This window comes from Trachypithecus francoisi, unplaced genomic scaffold, assembly GCF_009764315.1.
Source record: "Trachypithecus francoisi isolate TF-2019V2 unplaced genomic scaffold, Tfra_2.0 Lachesis_group20, whole genome shotgun sequence".
NCBI lineage: Eukaryota > Metazoa > Chordata > Mammalia > Primates > Cercopithecidae > Trachypithecus > Trachypithecus francoisi.
The window spans coordinates 5,475,437-5,484,724 of record NW_022681466.1 but is presented as its reverse complement, the minus strand read 5'-3'; the positions used below and the strand labels follow the sequence as shown (position 1 = coordinate 5,484,724).

The window sequence follows — 9,288 nt, the reverse complement described above, 5'->3', positions numbered from 1 at the left end:
GTCTTAAAAACATGGTCCTATAGCTATTTGTTGCTTCTTCATTGGAAGGTGGAGTTTATGTCTCTTCCCCTGGAATCCAGGCTCCGTGACCACTTCATCGGTAGAAAATGGTGGCAATGACAGTGCCTTTGTTTCTGGGATAAGGTCTTCAGAAATGGGAAGCTTGCCCTGCTTGCCTCTTGGGGCAGTGCTCTTAGAACTCACCATATTGTGAGGAAGCCAACAGCACGTGAAGAGGCCAGGGTAGGGTTCTGGCTGATGACCCCAGCTGAGGTCACAGGGGACAGCCAGTAACAACCACCAGAGAGCAATGATGGCTTTGAGATGACTCCAGCCCCCACGGTTGGGTCACCCCTGACTTTGAGCTGCCCCAGTCCATGTCATGTGAGCAGAGATGAGCTGTCTTCCCACTTTCTGCCCAAATTGCAGATTCAGGAGCCAAATACATGATTGTTGTTTTAAGCATCCCAGTTAAGGTGGATAGGTCTGAAGTGGTAGATAACTGAAATACCTTTCTTCATGTTCCCTCCTTCTGGTGATTCAACAAATGTTTTTTAGCATCCTGAATGAGTCAGCCACAATTCTAGATGCTATGAATAGAGGAGTGAAAAAACAGGGATCCTCACGGAGCTTACGTTCTGTGGGGGAGACAGACAAGTAAGAAAGATAAATAAAATAGATGATTTGGAGGTGGCGAAAAACGCTAAGAAGAAAAACAAAGGCAGGGAAGGGAATAGAAAGCTTATAAATAGGTGGTCAGGGGAAGGCCTTCCAAGCAGGAGGCACTGCATAAAGACTTGAAGGCAATGAGGAGCCAGCCAAGTGGATGCCTGGGGGAACCGCTTTCTGGACAGAGGGAACAGCAAGTGCAAAGGCCCAGAGGCAGGGGTGTGCTTGGAGTGTGCCAGGAATATCCAGGGTGGCCAGATGGAGGGTGAGATTAGGATGTCATAAGATGTGAGATTAGGATGGGCAGTCATAGGATGTGAGATTAGGATGGTGGTGGTGCGGTCAGATGGTGAAGGGCCCTGTGAGGACTTTTTGCCCTCATGGCAAGGTTTTAAGCAGAGGAGTAATGCATTTTAACAGGATTGCTATGACTGCATGGGGCTCAAAGATGGAAGCAGGGAGACCGCTTGGGAGGCCATTGCAATAATCCAGGTAAGAGATGATAAACCAGGTGCCTTAAATCAGGATGGTAGCAATGGGGGTGGTGGAAAATGGTCAGAATTCCAACATATTTTAAGGGGAGAGCTACCAGGATTTGCTGAAGGATTGGATGTATGTGGATGGAAGCAGAGGAGTTAAGGATGTCTCCAAGGGTTTGGCTTGAGCAACTAAAAGATGGATTTGCCATTTCTCACTGAGATGAGGAAGACAGTGAAGCTGGCTTTGTGCACGAAGGAAGAAACTTCAGGAGTTCCATCTTGGGCATGTTAAGTTTAAGATCCTGTGGTCACCAGTCTTCAAGGTGACCCCAATGACCATAACCCTTTTTTTTTTTTGAGACAGAGTCTCACTCCATCACTCAGGCTGCGGTGCATGGTGTGATCATGGCTCACTGCAACCTTAACATGTTGGGCTTAAGTAATCCTCCTCTTTAGCCTCCTGAGTAGCTGGGACTATAGGCATGCACCGTCATATCCAGATAAATTTTTAAAAATATTTTTTGTAGAGATGCAGTCTCACCATGTTGCCCAGGCTGGTCTCAAACTCCTGGGCTCAAGTGATCTGTCCACCTCTGCTTCCCAAAGTGTTGGGATTATAGGCGTGAGCCACTGCAACTGGTCAGGCCCCACCTCTTGGTATTCACACCTCTTGGTATCCCCTCCCACACTGTACCAGGGTTGGTCAGTGTGAGCAATAAAATGTGACAGAAGTGATGTTATGCCAGTGTTTAGATTAGGTTGTAAAAGACTGTACCCCCTGCCTGTCTCATTCTCTGTCTCCCTTTCTTTCTTGGGTTATTTGCTCTGAGGAAAGCCAGCTGTCATATGATGAGCAGCCCTATGGAGAGGGTGTGTGGGAAGAACCTGAAGTCTCTAGCCAGCAGCCATGTGAATGCATCATCTTGGAAGAAGATCCTCCAGCCCCAGTCCAGCCTTCAGATGACTGCAGCCCTGGTCAACATCTCAACTGCAGCCACATGAGAGACTCCAGAACAGAACCACGCTGCTGAGCCTCTCCTGGAATCTTGACCCTCAGAAACCACGTGAGATCATAAATGACAGTTGTTTTAAGCTGCTAAGTTTTGGGATCATTTGTTAGCTAGCAAGAGATAACAAATATAGATCTGTATGAAACATACAAGCACAAGGAAGTAGGTAGTCAGGTCTACAAGTCTGAAATTCAGGGAAGCAGTTCGGGCTGATATGTAAATTTGACAGTTATTAACATATAGGTGATATTAAAAAGGCATCAGGAGCAAAGGTTTCTCTTTTCATGGAAGCTTTCTCCACTTCCCCACTCCCTTGTCTGTGCTCTGACGTTGGCTTGCCTTTGCTGTGAGGTTGCACGGCAATGGCTTTGCCTTGTGCCTATCTGACCATTAGGCTCAGAGATAACCGAGTCTTCTTTGTATCTTCTTTAAACTTGGTACAAACTAGAAGTGTTTAATAAATGCTTTTGGGGTGCTATGAACACATGTTGGAGCTCAGAGGGTAAAGCGGACACTGTTTAAGTGTTATGACTATATCCCTTTTTGCATGGTTGGGCTAACTTTCAACTGCCAGCTTTGGCCTCTCAGCGCCTCGGGACCCCCAACCCCTGCATTGGGAGACCCCAGAAAAGCCTAGAATGAACATCCCCCAGAAGCAGCCCTCAGCTGCAGATCATCATGAGTTGACATATAAACATCTCAGCTTACCCCTTACGTAGGTTTGGAAGTGGATGGTTCCAGATCCTGTGTTTTGTGTTGTTTCTCAGTTTCCCCACAGGATGCAGCCCTAGTACTTACTTTGGCAGTGGGCTTAGAACAGCCCTTCCCTGGCTGTGGGTCATTTGCCTGCTCTCCTGCTGGGGCTCCCCCCATAGCCAGTACCTCTCAAATAAACGATTGGTGCTCAAATCCACTCAGGAACTGCTTCTTAAGGACCCAAACCATGATTATGGAGAGGCAGAGCTTGGATATGTGGAGCAGTAAAGGGCCCCCCAGCTCAGGGCTCAGCACTGCACGAGGGCATCTGGGGAGCTGAGCCCCTGGCGGTGTGACCTTGCCTGACCAGCAGAGAGGACGCTGGGTCTTCCAAAGTTGGACCCAATTTTAGAACGTTACTGAGCCACATCTCTGATCCGGGAGCCCTGTGCTTGGTTTCATACTTTCACCTTAGCAGGGTCTCTGTCTTCCTTGGAAGGGGAGAGCAGGTCCAAGGGTGGTGCCAGCTGCCCCAGCACATAGCCTGCAGCTGGCCTCACCAGGAGGCATGGCAAGCTTTCTGCACAGAGGAGGCTGCTCCCAGGCAGATGGCACTCTGCTAACATGTTGGCAGTGTGACCGCATGCTTTCCAGAGCTGAGTGTTTGAGCCCCTCACAGGGGCTCCCACTGAGGGGTTGCAGGAGGGAGTCAGACCACATCTGGCTTCCGGAACACCCCAATTTTTACCAGCCTCACCCTCCACCTGGAGCCCCTTCAGCTCTGCCTTTCGTTCTCCCACTTCGATCCTAGTCCCTTTCTTTACCTCTCAGGGTGTGGCTGCTGTGTCCTGCAGGGCTCGGTTTCCACCTGACAGATGAGACCCGGAGCTTGGTGGGCACTGGCCTGCTCGGTGTCTCCCTCCTTGTCCTTGTTCACCAGGGAATGCAGATTCCAGGGCAGCACCAGATTCACTGTGAAAGAGCTTGAGCTGGTGGCTCCCACTCACAACCAGATTCATTCAATGACTTCCATTACCTAGGCACTGGCTGTGTTCTCAGCTGGGAGATGCCACAGGGAGTGTAAAGACATCTCCCAGTGGGTCCACCCTCAAGAGAGGAAGCAAGATAGAACAGAGGAACAAGAATAGAGTGGGGGAAGTCATCAGTGTCCCAGGAGGAAGCCGAATAGCTCTCATAAGGGCCTCCTTGTGCTAGACGCCTTCATGCACAAACATTCATGAGGTCCTCCCAGCGAGGCAGAGAGCTGCTCATCCCCATAGCCATCCTCAGCCCTTTCCCTGCTGCTCCGTGCTGGGAGGCAGAGCTCCGTGGACCGCATCACTAGCCTCTCGATTCAGGTCACAGAGAGAGAGTGGGAATTTCCCCAGTCCTCCGACCCCTGTCAAAGCTCTGTTCCCATTCTGAGGCCTTCTACAGCGAAGGGACAGATATGCTTTCTCCAGGTCACTCACTTGTCACACAAGGAGTGGTTTTCCTAAACCCTGCCACCATCTTGGTAAAAAGCCCCTTCCAGGGCCAGCTTTGTGGACCTGTGACCCATGACATCATCTTGGGCCCAGCGCTTAGAAGGGCCCGTGCCTGGTCTGATGCTCTGCTGTCATCATCTGGAAATTCTTAACACTTTTTAACCATGGGGCCCGTATTTTCACTTTGCTCCAGATCTGCAGGTTATGTAGCTGCTCGTGATCCCTTGGCTAAGGCCTTCTGCTCAGCCTGTTGGCGGGTGCCATCTGCTTCCTGCTGGGTTCATTTTTCATCAGCAAATGGAGGTTGAAGGGAGCCCAATAACTTGCCTGAGACCACAGAACTAGTAAGTAGCAGAGCTGGGATTTGAACCTGGGACTTCCAACCTTGTAACCTGTTTCTCCCGGCTTGAGATCCCGGATGAAATGCCTGTGATGTCAATCTGCAGCACTTTGCATATACACTGATTGCTCCTCCCTGATGGGAAAGTCACAAGGCTTCCGGGGGCCTCTATTTCTCTCCTCCTGAGTCTGGTGGTTTTCCTGATTGCCTTGGCCCAGCCGGCCTCAAAGCCTCCCGCTGGCCTGAATCACAGATGCAGCTGCTCTGACCGCCTGGTGATGGAGAGGCCAGGCCTCTCCCTAGTTGCCTGAGCTGGGTTCCTCCCTCCTTGCCAGCCCCCTGTCTGCCTTTTGCTGCTTCCAGCAGAGAGACCCTCACTCTCCAGTGCAGCCTCAAAGCTTGGGCCTGGACATGACGGATGAGAAAGGGAAATTTGGAAAGGACTTAATGCTCTTACCGGCTGCCTCTAATTTTATTTTGAAGGGAAGAAGAAGGAGAGGGGCACCAGCAGACAGGAGAGGTTTCCCCTGATGGAGATGAGCTGGGAATCAAGATAAATGAAGGCTCCTTTTGGACACTTGTTCCAACCCTCAAACTGTTTTCCTGGCAGACAGGCACGTGATCAAACCCCTGCTTGGGGTCCCTGGGTGAAACTGCTGCTCAGATGCCTATCGGATGCGGGGGGTCTGGAAGGGAGGGTTCCACTCCTTTCAGCCTTTGGTCTTGGCCCTTCTGGTCAGCCCAGTCCCTTTGGAGACCACTGGACCTCTGGAAAACTGGGAAGGGTTCTGACTCTGGATTCAGACAAATCTGGGTCCCTTGCTCTTTCATTTCCTGCAGGCCTGCAGGTGCAATACTGAACCAAGCTCGAAGGGCCCTGCTGTGCATGAGTCTGGATGCTGTCTCCGCCACTTCCTAGCGAGGCAACCTTGAGCAAGCTCCTTAACCTCTCAGAGCTTTGTTTTCTTCCTCAGGGACACAGGGAAAGTCACACTAATTCTCAGCATACATGTGAGCATCAGAGTTTGTGCATATAAGAGCTTCGTCCTGGGCCGGGTGCGGTGGCTCAAGCCTGTAATCTCAGCACTTTGGGAGGCCAAGACGGACGGATCACGAGGTCAGGAGATCGAGACCATCCTGGCTAACACAGTGAAACTCTGTCTCTACTAAAAAAATACAAAAAACTAGCCGAGTGAGGTGGCGGGCGCCTGTAGTCCCAGCTACTCGGGAGGCTGAGACAGGAGAATGGCGGGAACCCGGGAGGTGGAGCTTGCAGTGAGCTGAGATCCAGCCACTGCACTCCAGCCTGGGTGACAGAGTGAGACTCCGTCTCAAAAAAAAAAAAAAAAAAAGAGCTTCGTCCTAAGTCTGACACATCTTACTGACTCTAATACACTAACCACTGGCTTTTTTTGGCAAAGGTTGGTAGGCAAGACATGGCTTGGAGGGCAGTGGTCCAAGGGCGACGGTGTCTGGTGTCCCAAGTTTGTGCCCTGTTTATAAATGCCCAGGGCCCAGCCCCACATGGAGGAAACAATTGAAGGAAAAAAAGAGGAAAAAAGAAACCCTCAAGTAGGCAGCATCCTCTTCCAGCTGCAGTCTCGCGGCTCCAGGGGGGACCCAGCTCTCCTTCCTCCCTTGTTATTTAAAGTCGAAGGGGTGTGTAAATCAACCAAAATAATTCACGCGAATCATTAGCGACTCCAAGGCGGCATCTTTTTACCAGCAGCATTAAATTAAAAACAGCGCAAAACTGCGGCTTTTAAAAACACATCAGCTCTGTTTCCTCCCTCCGGCCTGCTGTAATCGAAAGCTGCTGGGATCTAATGAAATGGAATTAGCATCTCCAATCCCTCTCTGGCTACTGCTTACATAAAAACGTCTCTCTGGATGGATTGCTGAAGGGAGATGTCAGAATTGCAAGGGAGTCCCACCCTTCTCTGCCAGCCCCTTGCTCTGTGGTGCCCACCCGTCCAGTGCCGCCCGAGCTGCAGTGACCACGTTGCAGAGGGGCCCAAAAAGGAGTGGTTGGTTCTGTTTGTTCACCTCTCATTTCTGCCTCTATAGAGACCTGGCCCAGCTCAACAGTGCTCACACCAGCTCCTTCACGGTTTCCTGTGACAACTGCGCATCAAGACTGTCTCCCTCTAACCCCATCTCAGGTACCTCTCAGCTGCTGTCCTCTATCATATCCCCAAACACTCAGCCGGCTGGGCACGCAGCTTAGAAGCTTTGCCTTCCTTTCTCAGTTAACCTGCCTCCCACTCTTCTTCCTGGCTGAATGGAAAGTCCAGCAACCCCCCTGTATCATTCTCCTGGGCTGTTTCTAAGTGTTCTTTCAGGGGTGTTCAATGGGGGAGCTGTGACATTTGGGTCATGAGGAGAGTAACAGGGGCCCCCGGAAGACTGGTGACTTTTCCAGGTGCCAGGTGCCTGGTACCTTGTAAATGCTTGGAAAATGATCCTTTCTCTTGTGGTTATGGTTGCAATAGGCTGTGAATTCTGTGAGAGCAAGAGTGGGTGCCTCCCATCCCCTGCTTCCTCTCTGGTACCCTGAACTCTACGGACGGCAACAAACACTTGCTGAATCGTTGTTGAAAAAGGAATGAATGAACACCAGAGTTTGGAATCACGGTCTGTCTTTCATTTACCAACTGTGGGGCCAGGGGAGATGCCCCTGGACTGAGTGGGCCGCTGTTTGCTGTGGGGGGACTGTCATGTGCATCGCAGGATGCCTTTCTCATGGCCATTTGATTCAGGAATGCCCTCCCTGGTCATAGCAAAAAGGAAAAATGCCCAACACCTTTCAAGTGCCTGGGAGTTTGGTGCCATCCTAGCTGAGAAACACTGACTCCCTTCCCTTCTCCCAGACACTGTCTTGTTAGCTCTCTGATTTTTCTAAAATCAGATCATTTTCATATTTTCCTTAGAAACCTTTGCTGACTCCCAGGGACTCACTTCTCAGTCTCATTGTCACGGCCAGCATGAAGGTGTGTCTGCACAGCAAGGGGCAGGTGTGGGTGGAGGGAGTGGAGGGGATGTGGGCGTTACCTCTCCTTGGCAGGGGTTGCCCCTGACCTGTAGCCTGCCTCACCCAAGCCACAGACTGTAAATCTCCTGGCTTTGCTCATAGGAGGATGTCCCCACGTGCCTGTGATGGGAAGAAAATACAGTCCTAACTCCTTAGCACGGTGCCAGAGAGTTGCAGCTCCTGCCTGAGCCATTTCTCCTGCTCCCAGAGCCTCATGCCCTCTTAGCACATCCCTGCTGTCCTGGCTGTGTGGCTGTGATGCTCCGCCTGTGGCTTTGCATCATCCCTTTCTCAGAGACAAAGCTGAGGTTCACACAGAGGCGATCCTCAGGCAGAGAAGAGGCTGCTTTTGCACTCCAAGGTCCACTCCCTGAAACTGTCTTAAAGTTACTCTTTCACTGTTTCATTCGCTCACCCATCCGTGCTCTGAGTCTGTATGCCTCGGCCCTTCTGATTTGTCCATAGCTGTGGGGGGCAGTCCATGTATGCTGAAACCAGTTCCCAACCTCAAGTGTACCCTGAGTCTCTGCCTGGGGCTGTCCCCAAAGCAGGAAGGAGTGTCACTGTAGGTGCAAGTGGAAAAGCAGGAGAATCAAACCTCAGCCGATGGGCAGCGGGAAAATGCCTTAGTCTGCGGTCTTCCAGAGGAACCATTACAGGGCACCCCATGCCTGGCTTTGCAGAGGGGCCCCAGTGGGGTTGAGTCCCATTGTCCGCAGTAGTGACAAGCCCAAGAACGCACCCCTCCTTGCTTTGCTCCCTTCCGAGTCTCACTCTCCCTGCCCCTCACTCCTGCTTCCTGGGGCCATCTCCCAAATAAACCACTTGCATCCAAGTCTTCGCTTCAGGCTCTGCTGTAGAGGACTGCGTGCTGGCAAACGAGACGTTCCCGATAAGCCCTGCTCTTGCAGACAAAGCAGGACGGTCCTTTTCTGCAAACAGGAAGGGCAAAGGAGCCAGTTGTAAACAGTGGGCTCTGGGAACTGGCCAATGTTTACTGATCTTGAGAGTCAAGGAAAGGTCAGAGAAGCCACACATGCCGCGTGACTTGGTAACATTCCACAAACGGCTGTATAAAATAAAGCAGAGTGTGCCGTTCGGCGCGGCCGCCATGTATGTCTTGTCCTGTGTTGTCTTGTGTGTTCATTCCTTTGTTTAGGAAACACGCGGACCCCAACACTCTGCTTTCAGTGGAACCTAACTGGGACCAGCATCTCCAGTTTGTCTGGCGTGTGGAGAGGACACTACATATGATGCAGGCTGAGGAGGCCAAGCACTGTCCCCTCCAGCATTCATTTCCTCCTCACTGTCCCCCACCCCAAATAGAGCGACAGCGTAGCTGGGGGACACGCCTGCCTGAGACAGGCCTGCTAGTGACGGCCCAAGGAGGACGTGCAGGAGACCAGCTCTACTGGCTCCCCAGCTTCCCAGTTTGGAGCCAGCTTTGCTCCGCTGTCCAGCTTTGCAGAGAAGTGGTGGATTGTGTGGGGAGGTGGCGGCGATGGTGGGGCAGGCTAGGAACAGGGCCCGCTACTGTGGCGAACAGGCCTTTTCATGGTGCAGCATGGGGTCTCCA

The 9,288-nt window shown here is 51.6% G+C and overlaps 1 long non-coding RNA gene across 3 annotated transcripts; it reads left to right on the top strand.

Moving 5' to 3' along the window:
• Positions 1 to 312: 312 nt before the first annotated feature.
• On the top strand, positions 313 to 7,306 carry LOC117066466. 3 transcript variants are annotated; one of them, XR_004430349.1, is made up of 5 exons: positions 313 to 1,161; positions 1,984 to 2,212; positions 4,535 to 4,685; positions 6,749 to 6,843; positions 7,174 to 7,306. It is a non-coding gene; the product is annotated as an uncharacterized LOC117066466 (long non-coding RNA). The 3 variants fall into 3 exon arrangements; XR_004430348.1 differs by lacking the exon at positions 313 to 1,161 and having other exon boundaries at positions 1,771 to 2,212; XR_004430350.1 differs by lacking the exons at positions 313 to 1,161; positions 6,749 to 6,843; positions 7,174 to 7,306 and adding an exon at positions 5,165 to 5,434 and having other exon boundaries at positions 1,771 to 2,212.
• The last annotated feature ends 1,982 nt before the right edge of the window (positions 7,307 to 9,288 follow it).